Genomic DNA, 6880 nt, shown 5'->3' with positions numbered 1-6880 from the left:
CTAGTTGAGACTTGGTAGTAGTAAATCGGTCTCTAAGCTCATTATCACATGAGCTTGATACGTAGGATGAACTAGAACTTTCAATTTTAATGCCATATCCCATCTCTCTCAAATATCCTGACTTCTTACTAAAACATACTAACTAAAATCTAATTTTCTAACCTTGGATCTACACCTTCCTCTGAAGGTTGCTGTCTTAATTCAGTCATTTCATCCTATAAAATTTTCAAAGATAATTTAGATCTTAAGATAATTTTTTATAAATAAAAAATATAAAAAGAGTATACTTATACTTATAAATTTTGATGGAATAATTTTATTAATGAATTCTTGACCACCCATCTTTGTGTGTGTATCCTTGAAGAGATCAACCATACTTGGATTCTCTTTATAAAATTAGAATTTAAAAAAAATTAAGTAATTTATTAATCTTAATATATATTAAATATTTTAAAAATATAAAAAATACTAAAAATATTTATTATTATTTTTTGAAGTCAACTAAGAAGGTCTTAAAGCCCGAAGTATGACTGTATGGAAGTTGTAAATGATTACTCGAGTTTGTTTGTGATTGCTTCTGCAATAATAAGATAATAATTAAATAAAAATATAAAAAAATATAAATATATTTTATCATACGTGTTACTATCTTAAAATTATCATCCTCTATCTGATTACATATTGAGATCTAATCTTTCAATCCAACTTTTGGATATAAAGATTTTTCTCATAAATTTATACCTTTGCTATTAGCCTTCTTGTATTTCTTCTGAGTATGTTTCTCCAACATCTTAATGAGTTTGGAATGCTTTGTAAATATATTTCTTCATATGTGAAGCCATTTAATCCATAATTTAAAACCATTTCTGAAATAATTAATGATAATGTCACTTAAACAATTTTTATACATTAATAATAAAACTAAGTGAAAAGAACATAACTAATATAAAAATTATAATAACTTCTAAATATGGATAATAAGTTTTTTATTCTTTTGAGATTTCTTTCCATCTTTCTACACCATGAAGAAGTACATATGTCTTAACAATAAACCAACTCCTCTTGTAAAGTCAGCATCATTCTCCAATGGTATATATTCTCTTCACCAAATCAATTATCATTTATGCCAAGCTGTAAAGTTAAACCAAATATATCTTTAAATATAAATAATAAAATATATATAAATAATTTATGTACTAATATAATAATGATATATACAATGACAATCTTACTGATTTTTTTTATCTAATACTATGCATCGTGATGTACCACGACCTCTCCTGGATAAAGAAGAACCTAGAAATATAAATATAGTCAATATCAAGTATGCATATAATTATTATACAAGTATAAAATTATATTTATAAACTATAATATTTTAAATAGATATAATTATTCATTTACATATATATACTCACTTTCACTACTCCTTAAAGTAGGTGGACTAAGATCTCTTCTAGGGATATTTGTAATAGGAAAAGTCTCAATCCTATTTGGTGATATAGGTATAGTGGATGTTGGAGCTACAATAAGTGTCACAATATCTTCCTTTTGACCTAGTATATTAGTATTTAATGAAGATAAACTCCATGGTCGCTTGTATTAGCCTCTTCCACATCCTGCCATAAATCTATAAGGAAACTTGAAAGATAAACAAATTAAGTAAACAATTATATTCAATAGTTGTAAAAAATATTATGCACTTAAAATTTAAATACATCACAACTATATAAACATAAAGAACAAAAAATTCATGAAGGCAAAATTTATTTCATAAATTACTTTCAATAATACAATATACATATATGAAAAGAAATCTTTATACTAATCATCAAGATCATTATCAATGCTTTCATCAGTTTTTATATGGTCATCTTCTTCAGTTATATCATCTCCATCAATATCCTCTTCATCACTGCTATTTCCTCCAATGTCATCTTCATGTTCTTGAACATTATCTGGTGTGCATCTTTCAATATCATCATCAAATTCGTTAGGATTTATATAATCTCTATTTAATGTAACAAGAGACTCATCATCTCTTTCAATAATTAAAACTATTCCATTTAATTGAAATTGCTGTACTCTTCATTATCAACCCCATCTTCCACATCTATCAATTCTAACTCTGGAAGATTCCATAACTATCGATGTTGCATCCATTATACGAGTTGTCAATTACAGTTCAACTTTGTATCATTGATGTAAAAAACTTGTTGAACTTGATCCGATAATATAAAAAGATAATCCTTATACCACCATGACCTCACATCAATGCCTATGAATTATCCATCATCTTGTACTATTCGATTGCTTTCAGTGTTAACCATTCGTACTCAAATAGCATCATTTTATACTCTTTAAGGAATGTAAGTTGAACAACTCTCTTCAAAAAATCAAAGAACTCAACCATCTTTCCTTCATATTCTCCTTGTACAAGTAATCTACTACTTTGAGTTCTACGAAGGCTGTCACGATCTTGTGTGAAATTGAACTTCATTTATAATACAATTAGAGTAACATCTTATGCTAGATTTATGGGGACCATTTGCTAATGTCCATAATTCTTTTGTGATTTCTTTACGTCCTTGGTAATATAATTGATTCATCTATATAATAAACGTAAAAATTAAATTATAAATATTATAAACTTCTTACTAACACTATTAAATTATCCTATTTGAAAATAAATGACTTACATGCTCTTTAAATCAATTAGAAAATTACTTTTATTGTCTCTCATTAATTTTGAGATGACTCATCTTTAATAGTTTTTGCTTGTGCATCATATATATTATAAATTATTTTAGTACATATTTAACTAACAATACTAAAATACTTAACAAAATAAATAAAAATAACATTTAAAAAGTTTCTTACTCCAAATATTTTGTGATTCCATTATAATTACTGTAGAATACCACTGAGCCATATCCAATTCCTTTTGAGATATTTTAGGTTCAGGCTTAATATGTCCAAAAGGATGAGCCCTTAAAGAAAATACTCCAAGTCCTCTGATAATTAGTTTTAGCTTCCATCATAGTTCCTTCCTAGTTAATTGAACTTAATTTCATTACCTTTGAGATACGTTGATAAGAATATCATGCATTCATTTACAATATATCTTTCCATGATTGAATCTTTGGGACGGGCTCTATTACCAACCATATTTTTGAGAGAGCTGAGATGTTTAATTAAACAAATAAATAGAAATCAAGTTTCTAATTATTTCAAAATACTTAAATTAAAATTAGTAGAAGCTGTAAGTTAATTATCTTTTAAAAGAAAACATCCATCGTGAGCTTACTGGTCCTACAATCTTCACTTGCTTACGTAAGTAAACAGTTAAATATACCATAATGTCGAAGAAAACAGGAAGAAATATTCACTCTAACTTGCACAAAATCATAGGTATGTTCCTCTCCAATCTTCTACATCCTCCATTCTCAAGATCTTTGAGTAAAGTTTCTTAAAAAAATTATCCAGCTCAAATAATACTTGGCTAATATCTTTACGTAAATAGCTACAAATTCTAACTAGAAGAAGTCTCTATAAAGAATATAACAATCGTGTGTCTTCAAGCCAGTCACTTTATCATCTTTAACACATCTTGATATGTTTGAAGCAAATCCGTTGAAAAACTTAATTGAATTCAAGAATTCTAGAAAGCTTTCTTCTGACTTTGAGATAATGTGTAATAGGCAGGTGGCTTTTTTAATTTGTTATTTCCTTTTTGCAGTCACAACTCTTTCCTTATTTTTATATCGTGTAAATCTTTATGAGCATTCTCTATTTTTTATTCTTTCTACAATGTTTAACAATGTTCCCAGCATATTATCATATATGTTCTTTTCTGTGTGCATGACATTAAGAGTATGTCTGATTTTAAGTTTTTGCCAATATGGCAACTCAAAAAAAAAACTCTTCTTAACCCAATTCCCTTCACCACTTCCACACTTTCTTTTTCTCTTGCTTGGATGTTTCCCAATTTTGTCAAAGATATCCTCCAAATGCTCTAACCGTTGTAAGACTTGTTCTCCTGACAATTCTGAGGGTTCTGAATAATGATCAATTTTTTCATTAAATATTGCTTTATTATTACGCCAAGGGTGTTCTTGAGGCAAATAACAATGATGGCCTATGTAGCTTATCTTACCTCTTAATTTTTATGAATCAATCATATCAAGGCACATATGACAAGCATTATAGCCTTGAGTGATCTTTCCAAATAAATAATCATGAGTTAGAAAATCACTTATAGTCTATAAAACTGCTACATGCATTTGAAATCTTTTACCACTATAACAATCATAAGTTTCCACACCTTCATCCCACAATTGCTTCAACTCATCTATCACGGGCCTCATAAAAACATCTATTTTCTTTTCATGAGAATGTGGGCTAGGAATCAATAGTGACATGAAATAATATGGCTCCTTTTTGAACACATAAGGTGAAAAATTATAAGCACAAAAAAAATTGGCAACATGCTATAAGAGTTGCTCATATGTCCAAATGAATCCATCACTAGCCAAAGCAAGTCTCACATTATGAAAATTTACTATAAATTTAGGATATTACTTATCAAGCTCCTTCCATGCAGAAGTGTCAGTTGGATGCCTCGTGGTACCAACATTTTCAACACATATGTCACTATGCCAGCTCATGTATGAGGCTGTATTACTAAACATGAAGAGCCTTTGTAATCTTGATTTTAATGAACAATACCATAGTATTTTGTGAGAAACCTTAGTACCTTTGCCATCATCAAACTTTCATCTTGATTCCTTACATATTAGATAATATTTTTTTATTTTATATTCCTTCCAAAAGAGCACACAATCATACTTGCATGCCTCAATAGGCTCATAACCCAGTCCTATACTAGATAGAAGTTTCCTAGCCCAATAATATGATGGAAAAAATGATGCTCTTTCTAGTAGCAAGTTCTTTAAAAATTTGAGCAACATATCAAAGGACTTGTTCATTCATTTATTGAGAACCTTTATGTGGAGCATCTTGACAATAAAAGACAATAATGAATACTTGAACCCTGGGTAGTTTATGTTATGCATCCTTAATTAATTTATCAAGAGAAGAAAATTTGGCCAATGATCTATCGTAGTATCATCAAATTGTTGTACTTTCCTCATCTTTCCCAACAACTCATATAAATCATCTATCAAGTCTTCACTAAATTTAGTACTATTCATCATTTCATCATCGATATTATTATCACTATCATGTATCGGTATTCTTTCTCCATGCAAATTCCAATCTCTATAAGTGAGTGAAAATCCTCGCAAGTGTAAGTCACATTTCACTTAACTAAAGGTCTTGTATACCCATTATTGCAATTATGGCAAGAACAAAAAATCATATCATCTGGATGCCTCATATTTTCTTTTGCAAAATTAAGAAAGGATCCAACACCTTTTTTATATCTCTCACTAAAAAAATTATTGTCATTAATCCAACTCTTATCCATATCCTACAAGAAAAAATTTCATATAATAATCTTCTTTGAGAGTATAACTAAGAATTAAGGGAACAAAAATCATATGAATATACATTAAGATGAATTAGCACTTCACCTTCCTCTATTAATATTTCTTCACAGTCAAATCAACTCGATTACTACAAACATCGAAGGACAGCAATAATATGATAGGATTATGTAAACAAGAAACAACAAAATTCTCAAAGAAAATGTCCATTCCTATCTCATAGTTTTTCAAGGATCAACTTCTCCATCCATGGGCAGTGGTTCTCAATATGGCACTTTCTCGAGTTTGCAAATCATGGATAATGACAACTAGTCTGATCCTTAACTTATATAAAGATGACTACAAAAATATTATTGATTCCCTAAGAAAGGATTGGACTTGATTTACTCGTAACATGAGCAACAAGCATCTGAAATAGATTTAGTTATTTAATAACAAAGTTTTAAGTGAATCAGTCCAGCAATTGTCTTAAATAAAGTCATGGATTTTTGAATAAGAAAGGTACATGCCATTGTTTTAACTCCATGCTTCAAAGACGAACATATTTGTTGCCTGATGATTGCAAAGTTATGTGTTTATATTTTGATGTGTCAATTTCCTAATTTGCATTCACATTATCTAGTTCATAGAAGGACAACTAAAGCTACTTTGATATTACTCGTTATATGAAATATGGAGCGATTAGCATTATTGAGTTCTAGTAGTGTTAGATTTTATTAGCTATTTATGAGAGTTTTGGAACTTTAGCAATTGAATAGTTTTACAATTTTGTCGGATAAGATTTTGATGGTGAAAGTTGTATTTGCAACTTTATGGACGATAGAGTAAATTTGTGCAACAAGCTTACTTTAGAGACAGCTATATGTGTAAGAAAGATCAAAACATAGGTAAAAGATATATTTATATATTTGCCAATCAATCAATATATATTAATGGTACAAACTATTATATCAAGTCAAAATTATGATAACAATTCTAACCATCGCTATAAAAAAATAAAGAAAATCAATAATTTTTAACTATCGCTATACGGTACAAATCTTATTTAGCTGCAATATATTAAAAATTTATAGCAATCATTAAAATTATTTCTACAATTAGTGATTACAGCAACAGATGTAAATCTCATAATATAACGAAAATAGTAGTGGCTTGCAAACATCACTATAAAAAAAAAACTCTATTTACTAACAATTTATAACTTATATTTAGTGATGCCTATACCATTGCAACAAATCAAACTGATAGTAACAACTGTAATTATGACAATAGATAGTTTTACCAGTAACTATCTGACCATCATTAAATAAATTGTCCATTATACTTCAATAAACATGTTGGGGGGTAATACGTTGGCCATGATAAACTAATAA

Source organism: Elaeis guineensis, chromosome 1 (genome assembly GCF_000442705.2).
Source record: "Elaeis guineensis isolate ETL-2024a chromosome 1, EG11, whole genome shotgun sequence".
Lineage (NCBI taxonomy): Eukaryota > Viridiplantae > Streptophyta > Magnoliopsida > Arecales > Arecaceae > Elaeis > Elaeis guineensis.
This window is presented reverse-complemented; position numbering follows the sequence as displayed.